This window comes from Sapajus apella, unplaced genomic scaffold (genome assembly GCF_009761245.1).
Source record: "Sapajus apella isolate SASKATOON/1434 unplaced genomic scaffold, GSC_monkey_1.0 scaffold42, whole genome shotgun sequence".
NCBI classification, from domain to species: Eukaryota; Metazoa; Chordata; class Mammalia; order Primates; family Cebidae; genus Sapajus; species Sapajus apella.
Window position 1 is genome coordinate 4,622,550 of NW_022436982.1, and position 20,710 is coordinate 4,643,259.

Sequence of the window (20,710 nt, forward strand, 5' to 3'; positions counted from 1 at the left end):
AGTGTTTACATGATAAAAACTGAAAAATATTACAGAAAAAAATGACAATATTTTATCAAACTCTTTGGTTTTAGTTGTTAGAGAACATCTGTTTTCTTATGCACTTTCAAAACTAGTAAAATGTAGTACAGTGTTTGGTTTATTAAATACCCCCCAAAGACAGGTGCAAGAGAAGCAATTTTATGAAATTTTGAAAAAGCATAATATAGTGTGCACATGTAATATATTATTTCGATTAATAATTTAATACCTTTGAAACAGAATATGAATATAAAATGTTATTGTAAGCTGGTTAGGTCAAAAGTTGTTTAGAAAAAATGTTAAATATTCTAACATAAAATGGATGAAGGGTATAATGACCAAATCGCCAAAGAAAAATAACATAGCCAATAAACATAAAACAAAGTTATATAAATTTTAAAAAATAATAAGATTATTTTCACCTATTAAGTTGATGAATTATTTATGTATCATTATGGATAGATGATATTCTATATTAAAACATGTATTTTAATGATAATATTCAGCATTTTTTAACATATGAACTTGTGAGACAAATTTAAAATATTCTTAGTGGGAATATAAATGGTACAATGCTCTTGAGAGCAACGTTTTTTTGTTGTTTGTTTGTTTGTTTGAAATGGAGTCTCACTCTGTCACCCAGGCTGGAGTGCAGTGGTGTGATCTTAGCTCACTTCAACCTTTGCCTGCTGGGCTCAAGAGATTCTCCTGTCTCAGACTCTCAAGTACCTGGGACTGCAGGCACCTGCAATCACACCTAATTTTTGTATTTTTAGTAGATACGGGGTTTCACCATGTTGGTCAGGCTGGTCTAGAACTCTCAGCCTCAAGTGATCTGCCCACCTTGGCCTCTCAAAGTACTGGGATTACAGGTGTGGGGGTTGCCACACTCAGCCAAGAGCAACTTTTTGATATACATCAGAAAACTAGAAATATGCCTAATTTTTTACCTACCATTACCATGTCTAGAAATGTATCCTGAATAATTACAAGTTTATATAAAGAAAAGCCCAAAAGGATATTTAATGCAGATCTATTTGCCATAATAAAAATCAGAACCTAATTAAATGTCCAAAAATCATTTATTTAGTAGTTATGGCACTTGCCCATGTTGTACTCTTATGTAAACATTTTAAAAGATATAGAAGAATATTTAATGAGACATGAAAATACTCACAATGTAATATTTTAAGGTCTATTATGAAACAATATCTCTTACATGCATGAAAAGAAAGAAAAATGTGTATACCAGAATATCAACAGTGGTTCTCCCTATGTGTAACAGTCGGTCATGCTGTTTGGGTCTTTATTTATTTTCTTAATTTTCTTCAATGTTCTTGTGTTTTAAAATTTTTTAATTAGCCATGTTTATTATTTATATTTTCCATTATCTTTCAACTTTGAATTTTTTCTTATTCAAAATTAAAAAAAATATTTTAAATAATTATAGCTTCACAGGAAGTCAGAAATAAATGTACAGGGAGGAACCCCAAACCAATGACTCAGTCTTCCATTAGTGTTAACATCAAGTGGAATTATAGTACAATATCAATACCAAAAAGCTGGCTTTGGTTCAAGTCACAGAGGTTATTCAGATTTCACCAGCTACACATACACTTGTGTTAAAGCAGAGGCAGTATCCGAGTATGTATAGCTCTGTGCAATTTTATCACAGACAGCTTTCTGTAACTAAAACCACAATCAAGATACATAACTGCTATTATAATTACCATAATTCTCCTTCTTGCTACCCCCTTGTAGCTGTTCAATCCTCTGCCCTCAACATCTGACAATTACTAATCAGCATCCATCTCTCTGCTTATTTCACAAGTATTCTACAAATAGGATTATATACACAGTGTATATTTTTTGATACTTGTATTTTTAATCGCGTAATTTTCAGAAGTTAATTCACACTGTTGCATGTATCATTATTTCATTTCACTTTATTGCCGGGTAGTAATCAAATAGTGTGAATGTACCACACAGTGTAACCATTAACCACTGAAAGATACATAAGTAGTTTTCAATTAAGGCTATTACAAACACAGACTCTATGAAAATTTGTGTACAAATTTCTGCTTGAAAATAAGTCTACACTTCTCTGGTGTTAGTATCTGAGAGTGCAATTGCTAGATTTTAAGCCAAATAATTTTACCTTGTGATTATAGCACCTAACATTACCAAGAATAAAATATGATTTATCAAGTTTCTCCACATTCTCACTTAGCAGTTGATGTTATCCCTATTTTTTAAGCATATCCATTTTGGTAGGTATATAGTGCTATCTCATTGTGGTTTTAATTTGCAGCCTTCTAATGGCTCATGATGTTGGACATATTTTCATACACTTATTTGTTATTTTAATCTCTTCTTTTGTAAAATATCTGTTCATATATTTTTCCTATCTTGTAATTAGAATTATTATTTAATGTTCAGCTTGTAGAGTTTTTTTACATTCTAGGTACAAGCCCTTTGTTGAATATGTGGTTTGCAAATATTTTGTCTCTGTTTATAATTTTTCTTTATATCTTCTTAAGAGGATGTTCACAAAGCAATTTTTAAAAATTCTATGAAGCCCAATTTATAAAATCTTCCTTTCACATATTATGCTTTTTGTGTCTCATATAAAAACTCTCTGCCTAGTCTTAGGTCCAAAAGATTTTCTTAATTTTTTTCTAAACATTTTATAGTTTTATATCTTACATTAATTTCATAATCCTGTTAGAGTTAATATTTACATACAATGTGAGGTTTAGGTCAAAATTTGTTTCCTTTACTCATAGATGTCCAATTCCATTTGCACAATTTATTGAAATGGTGACAAATTTATTGAAATGGCTATTCCTCCTCCAATGAACTGCCATTGCACTTTTCTCAAAAACTTGTTAGGCATATTTGTGGGGCTATTTCTAGGCTCTCTACTCTATTCCATTTATCTATGTTTATTACATTTTAAAACATTATATGATATAAAACTTTGAAGTAGTTTGGAATGAAAGGGCTCTGCCTTTGCCAAGTATGTGTTTCAGTTGTATATAGACTATTACAAGGTAGCTGTAACATAATAATTGATTTGTTCACTTACTCAGTAATTTATTCAACACAGTTTAAAAAAAAAAAAAACTTTAAAAATAAGGAAGACAGAGATTGCTCTACAATATAATGGTATAAAGAGATTTTTTAAAACTCTTTTCCCCAAAAAGGAACTTTAGAGACTGACAAAACTGTTCAAAGACAACCATTGTAGTGCATTGGAAACTGGACAAAGGCATACAGAGAAATATTGAATTTCAGGTAAGAACAATAATACTCTATTGCATTTTGAACTAAAGTTGCTCTCGTCACCTCTGCAGACCTGTGAACATGAGCGCTCAATCAGAGTAGGTAAAACCATGAAACTCAGTATCTTTCCTGTCTCTGTGGGAGGAGGTACACCAGATTGCAAACTGTCAATAAATGTGGTACTCTCAGTGGCAAGCAAATGGGAGGGCCACCAGTTCTGCCACCCTGAGTTTGTAGTCTGCTTAAGGTAAGCAAATGATCCATTGAACTAGGTAGGTTATAAAAGGGAATTCCAGGAAATTAGATAAGAATAGAGAGCCTGATAACTTCTCCAACTATATCAGTTTGATCAGAAACTATATATACATATATATCTGGAAGAGACCAGAGCAGACTCAAAACACCCAAAAAATCCATGACCTATGGAGTACATGTGAACACACAGATTAGGGGAGAATGCTAAAATCTTCCCACATTTGAGGAACGTACAGTCTGGAAAGCTCAGAGAATCTCAGGATAAGCACAGAAAGATCCAAAATAGCCACATTATTATCAAGTTGTCCAATGTCCAGGACAAAGATAAAATTTTGAGAACAGCAAAAAAAAAAAAAATACTGGCACATCATATACAGGGAAAATAATAAAGTTAGCAGATCTCTCATCAAAGACAGTGGAGTCTACAAAACAACGGAGTAATAAATCTAAAGTGCTGAAAGAAACCAGTATTATTACCCTCATATAAAAATTAGTGAAAGGCTCAACAATATTCCCTTGTAGGCAGATACCACATTTTCTTTATCCATTCATTCATCAATGGACATTTGAAGAAGGAAATCTTACCGCATGTGACAAAAATGAATGAATCTGGAGGACATTGTGCTAAATGAACTAAGCCAGTCACAGAAGAAAAATATCTCATGATTCAACATCTATAAGGTATCTATCATTGTCAATCTCATAGAAACAGAGAGCAGAATAGGGATTCCCAGATACTGAGGGGTGGGAGAAATGGAAAGTTGCTGTCCAGTGGGTATAAAATTTCATTTGTGCAAGATGAATGTTCTAGAAATCTGTAAAACATAGAGCTTATAATTAACAACATTGTACATTTAAATTTTTAAGTGAGTAGATCTCATGTTAAGTGTAATTATTCCAATAAAAAATTCTTTATACTCTCATTACTTTTATAAATAAAAATTATTATTTTAAAAAAATAAAGAATAAAAAGAAATCTTTATATTCTCATTTTTTAAAATTAATATTGATGTTTAAATATAAGTATTGGATTTTCTTGGACCAGTTGGAGGAAACTTGGACATGTAGGAAAGAAACTATATCAGCTCAGTCACTGTTTTTATTGCTATAGTGATAGCAGTTTCTTCAATATAAGTCCCTTTTAGCCACTTGCAGCACTCCTTTCCTACCCTGTTCATTCTCATAATTGGCTAAATCACTTTCCACTAGGGGCAAGGATGTTCTCTGGGTGCTGCTTTCTCTAGGTTTTTCCGCATGATGCCCACCACTCAGTCACAGATATTTGCAGCAATTCTGCTAGGTTTGAATGCCCCCTGCTCCCTGCTCATTTACATCTTAAAGGGAATTTGCCAGAAATCCCCAGATCTTTCTCACTAATGGTATAAATTGTGGAGATTTTTTTCACTGTTGTTGCCTATTATTTTTAAGTGAGCAGGTGAAGCTGTGATGCTTTGCTGTGTTGCTCCTCACGAAAACTGAAACACTGAGTACTGTTTAAAATGACAATTATAATCAAAAGAACGACAAAAAATACCACTATTTTGAAGGAAAAATGGTGTACCAAAAAACAAGGTGGGACTCACTTTTTATTTAGGGAAAAAACAGTTAATGTCTAAAATTAAAATTTATTTAGCAACATGGAAGTAAGCACCAGAAGAGATGAAAACTCAAACTGATAGCAGTTATTTGCATGTGGGAAACAAGTATTGTGGTGGGGAGTGGTATAATAGAGCTTCCAAACTTTCTTCATCAGCTAAAGATTAACATAATAAAAAATCAATTATATTTTTATCAACATTAAATCTAACAATGAAAGTTTGCAAATCATAATAGAATAAGAAAGAATAATATACTTAGGAATAAACTGAATAAAAGAATAAACAATTTGTATAAATGGGGCCTACAAAACTTTACTGAGAAAAATTAAAGACATAAACAGATCCTTTATGTTCATAAATTGAAAGTTTCAATGGAGTTAAAGTAGCTTTCTTCCCAAAACGTGTCAAATTCATAGACATTTTTTTTTTTTTTTGAGACAGAGTCTTGCTGTGTCTCCAGGCACTAGGCTGGAGTACAGTGGCATGATCTCGGCTCACTGCAACCTCCGCCTCCCAGGTTGAAACAATTGTCCTGCCTCAGCCTCCCAAGTAGCTGGGACTACAGGCGTGTGCCACCACACACAGATAATTTTTGTATTTTTTAGTAGACACAGGGTTTTACCATGTTGGCCAGGATGATCTCAATCTCTTGACCTTGTGATCCACCTGCCTCAGCCTCCCAAAGTGCTGGGATTGTAGGCGTAAGTCACCACACTCGGTGAGCTGACTTAAAAAGATATGGAAAAATGACTCTGAAAAAGAACAAAGCTAGAGGACTTTGATTTCAGAACTTATTGTAAAATTACACTGATGAAGACAATATGATAGTAGAATAAGGACAGGCTTACATGTAAATGAAAAATAAATGAGAATTCAGAAATAAACTCTTATATATTTCTGGTCAATTGATTTTTAACACAGATGCCAAGACATTCAATAGGTAATGGAGGGTTCTTTTGCTAAATGGTTCTGAGATAACTGAATAGCCAACTTTAAAAACAGTAACAACAACAAAAATCTTCACACCCCTTTCTGAGATTATACACGAAAATTAGAATGAAATACATTTTAGGCATAAATGTAAGAACTCATATTTTCGAACTTCTGGACAAAAACATAGGTAAAGATAGTCCATAGGCAGGGAGAATATGTTTGTAAATAACATATCATGAATAACATATTCAAAATATTTAAAGAACACTTACAACTTAATAAGACAAACAACTTCCACAAGAAAATGGACAGAAGGTTTGAGAAGGCATTTCACCATAGGTATACAAGTAGCTGATGTATGTGAATGAAAAGGTGTTTCATATCTTTCCTTAGTAAACAATGTACATTAAACTACAATGTAATAATGCTACATGCATGATAGAAGATTTATAGCAAAGAAGGCAATAGCAAGTACGAGTACTGGCTAGGATGTAAAGACATTGGAACCTTCATATATTGTTGGCAGAGATGTAAAATTGCATAGTCATTGTGACAAACGTTTTATTAGTTTTTTAAAGCAGGGTTTCCCAACCCACAGACCATGAAGTAGTACTAGTATTTGGCTTGTTAGGAACCTGACTGCACAGCAGGAGGTGAGCAGTTGGCAAGATAGTATTATCACCTGAGCTCCACCACCTGTCAGATCAGTGGTGACACTGGATTCTCATAGGAGCGGGAACTCTGTTGTGAACTGTGCATGTGAGAGATCTAGGCTGCATGCTCCTTATGAGAATCTAATGCCTGATGATCTGAGGTGAAACAGCTTCATCCAAAAACCATCCCCCAACTGTCCCTGCTCCATCAAATTTTGTGGAAGACAAATTTCGATGGGAAATTGTCTTCCACAAAACCAGTCCCTAGTGCCAAAACTATCGGGGACTGCAGCCTTAAAGTTAAACATAAATCTGTTCTAAACCCAGCAATTCTACTCCAAGTATTTTACCCAAGAGAAATAAAAACATATGTCCACACCTCAACTTGTAAATAAATATTCTTAGTAACATAATTCATGTCAGCCCAAATCTGGAAACAATCAAACTATTCATCAGTTGTTGATTTAATAAGCAAAATGTTGTATACTATATAACGAAATACTGTTCAGCAATAAAAAAGATGAAATAGTGAACTCAAATAATGAACCTCAAAAACATACTAGATTCAAAATATTTTGTATTGTATGATTTAAATTATAGAAATATACAGAAAAGACAGAATATATATGCAGACTGAAAATCAGACCAAGGATGCCTAATTAATTTAAAATGAATAATAGAAATTAATTTCAAATGGCATCAACATAATTTTTAGAGTGATGGAATTATTGAAAAATTGGATTGCAGTGATGGTGGTAAAATTTCACTAAAATTATTAAATTGGAAATGACACTGGCAGAATTTTATGAGGTATATTATATCTCAATAAGCATAAATAATTTGTAAAAAGTGGTTATGTGATTATTTTATGTCAGACATTATTGGAAGAAATGGAGCACTAAAGTGGTTGAATATAAAGCTAAAGAGGAAGGCAAAAGACAAATTTTTAATGTCAGGTGCTATGCACTGACTGATTTTGTACCCCAAAAATTCATATATGTAATCCTAATCTCCAGTGTTATAGGATTGGGCAGTGGGACTTTGGGGTGTAATTAGGTCATTAAAATGGAGCCCTCATGAATGAGATTAGTGCCCCTTTAAGAGGACAGAGGAGAGAGATGATCTCTCTCAAGGCCATGTGAGGATACATCAAGAAGGCAGCCATTCTGTAAGTAAGAGATAGGGATTCAACATACATCAAGTCTGCTGGCACCTTGATCTTGTGCTTCTCAGCCTACAAAACTGTGAGAAATAAATTTTTGTTGTTTTAACCACCTAGTAAAATTTGCTTTATGCCCCAGATATGATTCTTTTATTTGTAAACATCCTAAGTGCGCTTGAAAATGTGAAAATGCATTCACAGACTTCAGGTCTGTATTCTATATCTGTCAAGAAGCTTAATTTAGTTAGTCAAAATGATTCTTACTTAAAAAATGTTTACAAAAAAGTAAAACAAACCAAAAATCTATGATTCTCCCATTATACTTAAACTTTAGCTATTCCAACTGCCTAGAATACCTTCCTCTACTAATATTTATCAAAATTCTCCTAGTCTTTTCTAACTCAATTTTTCATCCCTTCTAGAGGGCTTTTTGTTTCCTCAGTTGGAATACTCTTTTTATTTTCTAAAATCTGTAGCACTTTATTTATATCTTTATCAAATATTGTAGATATTTATGTGTCTATTATTCACTTATGAGATTACAGCTTCCTGAAGTTCTGGAATTGGAAGAATTGATGTTTAATTCCCAGAAATCCTTGCCTTGAGTATGCCTCAAAAAAGATTTTTATGGTTGAATGAATGAATATAATACAAAAGACTAAGATCTAAGATGGAGATCAATAATTCTACTTACATGTTTTAGCCCATTTTTATAGTGTAGCCTCTTTCTTTTCTTTTTTTTTAATAAAATAATTTTTTTTTGGGGGGGAGCATGAACGCAGTCCCCCACTACCACAAATCACACAGTCAATTTTCACACATTTGGGGAAATCACAGAGGTCAGCACATCCTGAGTGCAATGGATAAGCCTCACCCTGGAAAAACCACCTTCGTGATAATGGTATATCCCCTGTCAGGTATAGTGTAGTCTTCTTATTCCCTTTTCTCATCTTGATAAAATATTAACTTTATTACTTAAAAACTGGTTCTGACTTATTGAATTCCTTTTTTGCCTTAATTAAATCACAGTTGTGTAACTAACTCAACTATGTATATGTGTGTATTTGAGTTGAACTGCCAGTAAAATAAACTAGAGAACATTAAACAGGTCACATGTAGGGATCCATGAGCTCCTCATGCTGGGTGCCAGAATGTAGGGAATCATGAGCCCCACGTTGGGCACCAGAATGTAGGGAACCAGCCCCATATCACCTGTGGGTACCCAGTGTTTGGTGGCAACAAAGGAATGAGAAAAAGACAGATTAAAAGAGATAGTGGGACCAGGGGGTCATCACTCATTACTTTGGAGGAGACAGTGAGGGCCCCAAATTCTGATCATCCACACTATTTATTGGTTACAATCACTTTGATCTACAGGGTAGGGGTGGAGTGATGGTGGGGAGAGGGTGATGGTGGAGTGAATCAGTGAGCCAGAACTGAATCAGTGAGATGGAACTGGTGTATCATTCTAAAGATTGATATCAGTGGCAGTTTGGGAGTTTCACAAAACAAGAACATGTGGTTATCTTTAGTTTATTATCTATGTACAGCTGATGGAATGCAGGCCTTACAAGGAGCCTACAAGTTTGGCTACATCATACTGCTACAAAAGGGTTTACGTCCTTGAACACAATGTTTATGGTAACAGAGCCTAGGTCACCCTGCACTGGAACATGAGGCGTGGAGAGGCCTTCCTCCTCAGAGGCCTCCTGCGGCCTTCCGCAGTTTGTTGTTCCTTGTTTATATGTTACTCATAACCAATTTATGTAGGCACTCTGTAAGTCTTTTCTCCTTTGCAGCTTTCCTGACAGTCACACAGCTTTGTAAAAAGTCATATGTAAAGCTCTAAATGTTACAGCATTTTGTTAATGAATTTAATGACCTAATGAGAAAAGAAAATGGAACAAATGAATATATTGCCATGATGAAGTCTGTAAATGCAATGGAGATCAGTAGAGCAGAGGGACAGGACCTTTTTATATAATTACAGGGGCTCACATACACCTTAATTTTTAATCTAAGAAAATATTTTAGGTCGAAAAGCCCTGCTATCCATAGTCAGATGAAACCCATGCTTGAAAAAGAGAATCTATTAGTTAAAATGCTAACATTAAAATCTGCCCTTTTCAAATTTTTTGAATCATTAGGAAATACTAAAGGAAAACGGTTCTGCATGAAAGTAAAGTGCACATTAACTCAATAATTCATTTTATAATTAACTTATTGAAGTGGTTTAGAACATTTAAGTCCTCAATTTTTTCCATTATGCTTTCATATTCCCTAGAATTTGAATAGGTAAGCTGAGATTTTGAATTCCACACAACCTTTTGGCTGGAAATGTCATAAAGGGTGTTTAAGATCCCAATTATGCCAAGGAACCTTAATAATACTACACACTGAATATTTAGTCATTAATTCTATGACATCAAAGTACAACCTAGTGTAATTTTTGTCTGTGGAAAGTGTACAAGAGCAGACAAAGCTATAGCCAACCCATATTAAACATCATCTCACCAAAGCTCAACTCCATTTCAGTGGAACAAAGAAAATTTTCAGTCAAGGTTGAGATGTTAAAATTTCACCATTCCAAGCCAGATAATCCAAATACGAAAACTTATAAAGTGCAGTTGACCATACAAAACATAACAATGAGAAAAGAGCTCAAGAAACAAATGGAATCTGTGAACAAACTGTTATTCCAGGAAACATGGAAACAAATGAATACAAATAGGCACCACTGCTCTGAAAGGGCCTGAATCAACAAGCAGAGTTGAGGGAAATGTCGTATAATTTAAACCACTAAACCAATTGTTGAAGAGTGAAAATAAAACTTGTGTGTGTGTGTATAAGATCATACATTAATATGTGCAAATCAAAATTGGCCCATTTTGCTATCCAGCTTGCAGTTTTCATTTTATCTTCAAAGTGTAAAACGAACCATAGATACTATGTGTAATGGCCAACGTTGGACAATATGTTTTATTTATTTATTCAAACAGAAAATGCTTAAATTCATTTAGTACTTTCTGTGTCTCTGATCCTGACCTTGTTATTGTAACTAGATATAAGGAAATTTAAAATGCACCTGCTGTCTTTTGGTAATGCAAAAAACAGGCATGTTTAACAGAGAATTATAAAACTCTACTGTGTGGGAGAGAGATCCAAGATGGCTGATCACTAGCAGCTCAGTATTGTAGCTCCCACTGAAAGAGCAGAGAACGAGAGGACGCCACACTTTCAGATCAATTTTTGTTGCTCACGCACCAGGAGATTCCCAGCGGAGGAGCCCCACGTGTCGCCAGCGAGACTCTTGAGGCTGGTGAGGCGGTTTTGCCGCTGCCTTGGAGCGGCGGTTCTTGGTGCAGAGTCAGAAAAGCACCATCAATCTTAAAGCCGCTGTTTTGGCTGGCACAGTGGGTTGCTCAGATTCTAGCGCCAGGAATCAACAAGTTGGACGTCCGTTCAGAAACCCAACTATAAAGACGGTAATTAAAAAGACCACAGATGGATAAATCTATAAAGAAGGGAAGAAAACAGCCTAAAAATGCTGAGAATACCCAAACTCAGAACGCCTCTCCCTCTACAGGGGATTACAGTTCCTCATCAGCAACAGAACAAGTCCTGATGGAGAAATTTCTGTGTTCCATTCGCAGAAGCAGACTTTAAAAAGTGAATGATAAGAAACTTCTGAGAATTAAAAGAACTTGTTCTAACCCAATGCAAAGAAACTAAGAACTTTGAAAAAAGGTTTGACGAAATGTTAACAATAACACGCAATTTAGAGAGGAATATAAGTGAATTAATGGAGCTGAAAAATACAACACGAGAACTTCGCGAACTATGCACAAGTTTTAACAGCCGAATTGATCAAGCAGAAGAAAAGATATCAGAGGTCGAAGACCAACTTCATGAAATAAAACAAAAAGACAAGATTAGAGAAAAAAGGATAAAAAAGAACGAGCAAAGTCTCCAAGAAATATGGGACTATGTGAAAAGACCTAATCTACGTTTGATAGGTGTACCTGAATGTGACGAAGAGAATCAATCCAAGCTGGAATATATGCTTCAGGATATTATTCAGGAAAACTTTCCCAACCTAGCAAGGCAGGACAATATTCAACTCCAGGTAATACAGAGAACACCACAAAGATATTCCTCAAGAAGACCAACCTCAAGGCACATAATCGCCAGATTCACCAGGGTTGAAATGAAAGAGAAAAATACTGAGGGCAGCCAGAGAGAAAGGTCAGGTTGCCCATAAAGGGAAGCCCATCAGACTCACAGCAGATCTCTCAGCAGAAACCCTACAAGACAGAACAGAGTGGGGGCCAATATTCAACATCCTTAAAGAAAAGAACTTTCAACCCAGAATTTTACATCCAGCCAAACTAAGCTTCATAAGCGAAGGAAAAATAAAATATTTTGTGAACAAGCAAGCACTCAGAGATTTCATCACCACCAGGCCTGCTTTACAAGAGCTTCTGAAAGAACCACTACAAATAGAAAGGAACAACCAGTATCAGCCTTTCTAAAAAATGCCAAAAAATAAAGAACATCAGCATAATTAAGAAATTGCATCAATTAATGGGCAAAACAGCCAGCCAACATTAAATGACAGCATCAAACTCATATATATTGTTATTAATTCTGAATTTAAATAGACTAAATCCCCCAATCCAAAGACACAGACAGGCAAAAAAAGCCAAGACCCATTGGTATGCTACATCCAGATCCATCTTACATGCAAGGATACACAAAGACTCAAAACAAAGGGATGGAGAAAAATTTACCAACCAAATGGAGAGCAAAAATAAATAAATAGAAAGCAGGTGTTGCAATTTTTGCTGATAAAATAGACTTCAAAGCAACAAAGATCAAAAGAAGCAAAGAAGGATATTACATACAGATAAAAGGATCAATGTAACAAGAAGAGCTAATGATCCTAAATATCTATGCACCCAATACAGAAATACCCAGATATATAAGACTTATAAAGAGACTTGGACTCCCACACAATAATAGTGGGAGATTTACAGATCAGTGAGACAGAAAGTTAACATTGATATTCAGGACTTGAACTCAGATCCGGAACAAGTAGACTTAATTAACATTCATAGAACTCTCCATTTTAAATACACAAAATATACACTCTTATCAGTACTACATCACACATATTTACAGGTTTAAATGAAATATTGGTTGGCTGCTTGTTAATTATTTTCTTCCCTCTTTTTTTTTAAGTCTCTATTATTAAACATAATTACAGGCATACCCATTTTTAGACTGCATTTTAGCCCGGGCAATAATGCAACACCCCTGTTCTCTCTCCCTCTTCCTCTTCCTCTTTCTTCCTTTCCTTTATTCTTTTTTTTTCTTTTTCTTTTTTTTTATTCTTTTTCTTTCTTTCTCTTTCTTCCTCAAAAAAAAACAACTCTACTGTGCATAATTTATATTTTAAAAATAGTTCTGAATCTGTATGCTTATCTCTGTGTAAAATTCTTTTGTTAAGTTACACACACATACTGATGTTGAGCTTTGAGTTTTTAAGTATAAAATCTACAGGAAACAATTATACAGGAGTAATCATTATATTTTTTTCAACATACTTGTCTCCTAACTACTATTGACATTCTCTTATCAACATTTACACAGTACTACATGAAACACTGTATAAGCAATACCACATGAAAAATGTACTTCATAATCAAGTGCTATGAAAATATTTTCTCAATGATTATATTCCTCTTTTATACTGTGTCTGAGGGAAACTCTGAGTTCCATTAGAGACTTAATCATTAAAAATACCATGACACTGGACTTTTCTCACTGAACTTTTTGTCCACATTCATGTTATTTTCTCCATATCAGTGATTTTTAACTTTTCTTTAGGATCGCTTCCTGCATCTGTTAAAATTCAGTCAATTATTTTGTGAAAGAAGATAGGCTATTATTTAGGAAATAACTGCAATAAGGTGTAAGTGCAGTAATTGAGATGTGAAGAGGGTGCTATGATAGCCTAGGGTTCACAGTAACTCCCTCTGCCCTTGCAGATCAGAAGATACTAGGAAGGCTGGAATGTATTTAGGGAGTAAGTGATTGGGAAAAAGCCTTGGGAAATGGGCAAAAATTCTCAGAAACAAATGTAAATGTGAAGAATACTGCATTAAAATAACAACCTGCCTTCAGATAGAAGACAGAAGTTAAAAGATGACTTGTAAGAATACATATGAAAAGGCACTTATGATGGAAGAATGCAGCCACTTAACTAAATAGTTTGAGGACCCAGGTCTAAAAAATGAAAAATACAAACAATATCATTAATTTTAATAAGTAAAGATTACATTTAATTTATTAAAAGTTTATTTTTGATATAACAGTATTAGTTATAATGAAGTTTTACTTATTGTTCACCAACCCAAAAGACATTTTCCACCTGTATTTTTGTCCTGCATTATTCCTATATTAATCAGAGTTCTCTTAGAGGGACAGAACTAATAGGAAAGAGCAAGGTGGGGGGAGAGAGAGAGAAGGGGGAGTTTATTAAGTATTAACTTATAGAATTACAAGGTCCCACAATAGGCCATCTGCAAGCTGAGGAGCAAAGAGAGACAGTCCAAGTCTCAAAACGGAAGAGCTTGGAGTCTGATGTTTGAAGGCAGAAAGCAACCAGCACAGGAGAAACATATAGGTTAGAAGGCTAGGCCTGTCTCCCTTTTTCACGTTTTTCTGCCTGCTGTATATTCGCTGGAGGGTGATTAGATTGTGCCCACTAGGTTAAGGGTGGATCTGCCTTCCCGAGCCCATTTATTAAATGTGAACCTCTTTTGGCAACACCCTCACAGGCATAACAAAGATTAATACTTTGTATTCCTCAGTCCAATCAAGTTGACACTCAGTATTAACCATCACAACACCATTACAGAAACCCCTTCGTCTAAGACAACCAAAGCTTATAATAGTTATTATCCAATTAAAACTTTAAATGATATAATGCAGCTATAATTTTCATTACTAATTGACAAATGAATTGTTTCTCTAAAAATACAAAATCAGTTCTTAATAAATATTTCGTTTTTCATTCTTTTCTTATATATATAATTTTTTGGATAAATCAAATTTATCAATGAAACAAATGCGCCTTCTGCACTGTTAATATGAAATTTTAACAAAATTTCTTTAAAAATACTAGTTTTATTGCAGAATTTTAAGTAACTATATATCTGATATTGCAATTATTTCCCTACCAGCCAGCTGATTTTGTTATCTAACTACTAGATTAATAAAAAAATATACAATTTATTTTTTGTTTTGGCCTTAAGACACATTTTATTTTATAAATATTTGTTGTGATGCTGCTGCTTTAAAATATTTTACACTCTTTATTTTTGAAACTATAAGTTGGAGGTTAAGAGGCAAGTTTAAATGCTGAGGAACTAGTTTCAGATAAGACAATCTATAATCATCACATTATTATATTTACCTAATGGTCTAACTTTATAATGGCTGAGCCAAAACTTAAGTATCAAGAAAATTAAAAAATATATATTTGCTGCCATATCATCCCATCCAGTACCCTGACATTTCTGAATGGTGGGGCCACTGGATATTCCCCATCTAAAAGCTAAGCATGTCTCAGTCCTCAGGTGACTGCTACAGTGTTTTCCAGGTGGCTCATGTTTAAATATATTTGAGAAATACTAACTATTTTTATCATTTAATATTGGCAATATGCCAATCTATTAGAATCTCTAAATACTGTTTAGCTTAATTTTACACAGGAATTGCTACACTTAAATGACCATATCACTTGGTTTACCCCAGAACACATATTAACATCTAAAGCACAATCTGGGAAACACTGTCCTAAAATCTTTTAAGTATTTAATCTGATTGATAAAAGGGACTGTTCTCACTCTTTTGCCCTCTCTAATTCTACTCACTGACATTTCATTAAGTGAAAACTACTCTAAGGTATCTTCCTTTACTCCCATCTTTACTTTTCTCTTCGTAAGACATACTGATAGTTTATAGTGTTTAAATAGGAAACTGTCTTTTTTCATTGTCATTTTTTTCACATTAATATTCTTTTCTCCATATCAGTGATTTTTAACTTTCCTTTAGGATTTCTTCCTGCATCTGTTAAAATTTGGTCAATTATTTTGTGATAGAAGATAGGCTATTACACACACACACACACACACGAACACACACACGAACACACACACACACAGTTATTTAGCCAGAAAAAGGAAAAGGAAAATAAAGAGGTGGAGAGGATTATAGCAGATAAGGAGTAATGAGAAAGGGAAAAGGAGAGAGAGGGAGGGAATAGAAGAAAGAAAAGAAAAGGGAGAAGGGACAGTTTGAAAGTCTTCACACATACACACAGTGGAAAATGGAGAAAAATAACAACCCAACTTTAAGAGACATTCAATCTATATAAGGAGACATAAAGATAAGTGCTATATATAATAGATGAGAACAGAGAACACAAAAAGGCAAAACCAGAGGAAAGACTGATGGTTTTTCACATGAAAAGGAGAAAAGGAAAATATTAGAGAAGGATGTAGAATGATCTCAGATGCTAAGTCAATGAACAGATGCTATTGCACTTCAACAGTTTGACCCTTATAAAGTCACTAAATACCTGAGTAAGAGCAGTTCCAGTAACAAAATTCCAGCAATTCAAGTCCAGAAATATATTGAAATAATTATATACCATAATAATGTATAACTTAGCTCAGGAATACAAGGTTAGTTTAACATCCAAATGTCAATAAATGGAATACACTATAGTAATAAAATAAAGGACAAAAACATCTATCAAAATGAATAAAAAGCATTTGACAAATTCAATACTCATTTATTATTAAAAAAAAAAAAAAACTAGGAATAGAAAGTAACTTCCTCAATCTTACAAAGGATATCAATGAAAAATCCAAATCTAACTTCATACTTACTGGTAAAAACCAGAATGCTTTCTCCTTAAAATTAGGAGCAAGACAATGATGTCTCCTTTTGCTGCTTCTATTAAACATTTACCTTAAGTTCTAGTCAAAGCAATTGCCAGAGAAATTAAAGATTTATAATGAAGCAGTAAAATGATCTCTCTTGTTAAAGTACATGACCTTGCATATAGAAAATCCTAAGGAATGCACAGAAAAACTAGAACTAATAAACAAATTCAGCAAGATTATGGGATGCAAAGACAATGTTTCAGATATACTAGTATCTTGAAAACATAAAAGGCTCCCAAAACTCAATAGTAAAAAAAAAATTCAATTACAAAATGGACAAAAGACAAAGTTCACTGAAGAGTATAGATAGATGGAAAAAGGCACAAGAAGAGATATTCAACATCATTAGCCGTCATCAAAATGCAAATTAAAGCTATACTGAGATATCACCTCACACCTGTTTGATTATATTTAAAAAGACAGATAATAATATGCTTTAAAGAGGATCTAAAGAAAGTGAAACCCTCATACACTTCTAGTAGCAGTGTAAAATAGTAAAATTGCTTGTAAAATAATTAAACAGTTTATTGAAACATAGAGTTACCATATGACACAGCAATTGTAGTTCAACATAAACACTCTAGATAAAAGAAAACTTATGTTCACATAGAAACATGTATGTGAATGTTCATAGCAAGATTGTTATAATAGCCCAGAGTGAAAAGAATCCCCAAATCTATCAAACAATGACAGAATGAACAAAATGTGTTATATCCATACAACAAAATGTTATTTGGCTTGCCATACATAAAAATGAATGAAGTCCTGATATATGCAACAAATGGATGAACTCTGAAAACTTTAAGTGGAAAAAGCTAGTCACGAAAAATCACATAATTTATTTTATATGAAACACCCAGAATAGAAAAATCTATAAGTGATATAAAGGAGATTATAGCACATGTGGTGGCTCACTCCTGTAATCCCAGCACTTGGAGAAGCTGGCATGATTGGGTCACTTGAGATCAGGAGTTGGAGACTAGCCTGGCCAACATTGTGAAACCCAATATCTACTAAAAATTAAAAAAATCAGCAGGGTAGGGGGGCCCTCACCTGTAGTCCCTGTAGTCCTTTCTACTCAGCGAGGCTGAGGCAGGATACTTACTTGAACCATGGAGGTGGAGGTTACAGCCTGGGTGACAGAGTAAAACTCCTCTGTCTCAAAAAAAAAAAAAAAAAAAAAAAAAGGAAAAAAGATAGATTACTGGTTTCCTAGAGCTGAGAGGCAGGGAGTTGGTTATGGGGAAACAGAGAATGCCCACTAATAAGTAGGTTTCTTTTGGAGGTTATGAAAATGTTCTAAAATAGAGAGTAGTGATGGTTGAATAACTCTGTGAAGACACTAAAAACCATTGACTGGTACACTCTGAATGGACGCATTGTTTGGTATATAAATTATATCTCAATAAATCTGTTAAAAAATAACAACAGTTCAGGTAGATTAAAATAGGCTATGATATACATGACAAAAGATGTGAGGATTCTACTTAAGACATGGCTCTGTCCTCTAGTCACTGAAAATTTACTACACATTTTTCTCTTCTTCAAATTCTGCACATCCCTATCAAGTGATGATGGCAGTGGTTATGGTAACTCTGCAGGATAAACAGTCTAACACAATGCTCCTTTGTGGGTTTATGGTATTGGCTACTTTGAAACTCTACCAATTTCTGACAGATGAGTACTTGCAAATTTTAATTTGAAAATATCTTCAATAATAACTCACCTTTTCCCAAGTTTAATGTATTTGAGCCTTAATGAAATTATAGACATACAGTGCAGCTATTTTACATTTGAAAAACTGGCAGGTGGTCTTCCTGATTTTCAATTGTATACTTACTATCTGTTCAAAGTGCAGAAGCTCATTCATTCTATTCAGGAATTCACATGTTCTATCTCCATTTGAGACACTACTAATAAATTATGAATTTAACAAGTTTCTGTGAGCCAAATTGTCTTCTTTAACTTATTTTCAGGGTATCTCTGGGAATACATTTCCATAAGAAATTTTTTATAATCAGTAACTATAAAATTCTAACTCATATTGGAAACAGTATTCTCTAAAATGATTCCATTACTGTTCCCCATGGGTCAAGGCATTTTGTGAAGGGGCTGGGTTTCTGCTGGACTTCTCAGTAGGCCAATATACATTAAGATTCCTCAAAATGAGGATAAAGTGTGTGTCACAGTTTTAAGGCACATAAGATTTAGAGTTAGAAAGATCCATGTCAAATTCTAGTCCTTTAACTCACTAATTGTGACAGCTTATAATTAAGACTTAGATACTTCGTCTGTTAAATTGGGAAAATAATGATACCTAAGGCATAGGAATTGTGAGAATGAAATACAACAATACATTTGTCCGCTCAGGCTGCCATAATAAAATACCATAGTCTGGATGGTTCAAACAACAGAAATTTACTTTTTCACAGCTCTCTAGACTAGAAGTCCAAAATCAAATGCTGGCAGGATTGGTGTCTGCTGAGGGCACTCTCCAGCGTTGCAGAGCCCTGCCTTTTTGCCATGTGCTGTTCTCACCTCTTCTTTGTAAGTGTGCAGAGAGTGAGGGAGTGAGCTGTTTGCTGGATCTTCTTATAGGGACACTAACCCTATCATATCATGGCTTCATACCTGTGACCTCATTTAACCTTAAATACTACTTCCTTAGAGGCTCCCTCTTGAAATACATCCACATTGAGAATTAGGGCTTCAACATATAAATTTTGAGGAGACACAAACATTCAGTTCATAATAAATAATATTCAGAATGTACTCACAGTTCCTGGCACATAAGTCCCAAATAAAGAGCAGCTTTTAAAATCATCATTATTGTTATCATCACAATTTTCATTATTACTCTCAATAATGCTATTCGTCCAGGAAAGCATATATATACACAAATCCTATCCTACAAAAGAAATTAATAGGTGGCAAGTTTGATGGCTCTGGAGTTAGGCAGACCTGCATTCCAGTCCTAGCTGCACCATTGACTATCTGCGTAACGAACATGCTGAGCCTCAAATTCTTCATCTATAATAATGAGGATAATGACTGCCCTCATTCATAGGGATATTAAGAGGACTAAATGAAATAGGTTACGTAAGTGCTGAGAGAAACACCTGACAAACAGTGCTCCATGATGATAGCTTTTACTATCACAGATACAACTTTGGTAAATTTCTACACTGAGTCTTTATAGGCTGGGGTGGTAAGGACTACTAGCTTTAAAAAAACGGCCATTTTCTTTCCTGGTAAAGTTATCTTCTTGCCTCTCAACACACTGTCTGTTGGAATATGTGCAGTTCTCACGTGGCTTTTTCTTACCTATGCTGAATGTTTTCACATTTCTTCTGGCAAACATAAGCCTGTCAGAAAGTCTAACAAATGACTCTAGCACATATAGATCTGTCCAACAAGATATGTCAACAGGATTATACCCATCAGATTAAATGTACCAACAAATATTTAAAATACTTTGCCTGATGTCCAGGTTTTCCTAATGCTGATCTCTAGCCTCAGTCCTACTGATCTGTAAAGCAGATGACCATCTGCAATTCCCCCTACTAACAGGTAGACTCTGGTAATCATCTTATCTAGACTGCACATCATCAGTTTCCAATACATTATTTTAGATAAACATAGCCTAAGCATTATGCTTTCTTAGTATAATGAGTATACTCATTATACTTCAGTTTGAGTATAAAGAATTCCTATATCTGCTAATAGCCCCTGGCCCCTACACACACACACACACACACACACACACACACACACACACACACACAC

At 34.3% G+C, this 20,710-nt stretch overlaps 1 non-coding gene across 1 annotated transcript; it reads right to left on the reverse strand.

Moving 5' to 3' along the window:
- Positions 1-8,668: 8,668 nt before the first annotated feature.
- Positions 8,669-8,833, reverse strand: LOC116566194. The gene has a single exon (XR_004275791.1). It is a non-coding gene; the product is annotated as a U1 spliceosomal RNA (small nuclear RNA).
- Between the last annotated feature and the right edge of the window lie 11,877 nt (positions 8,834-20,710).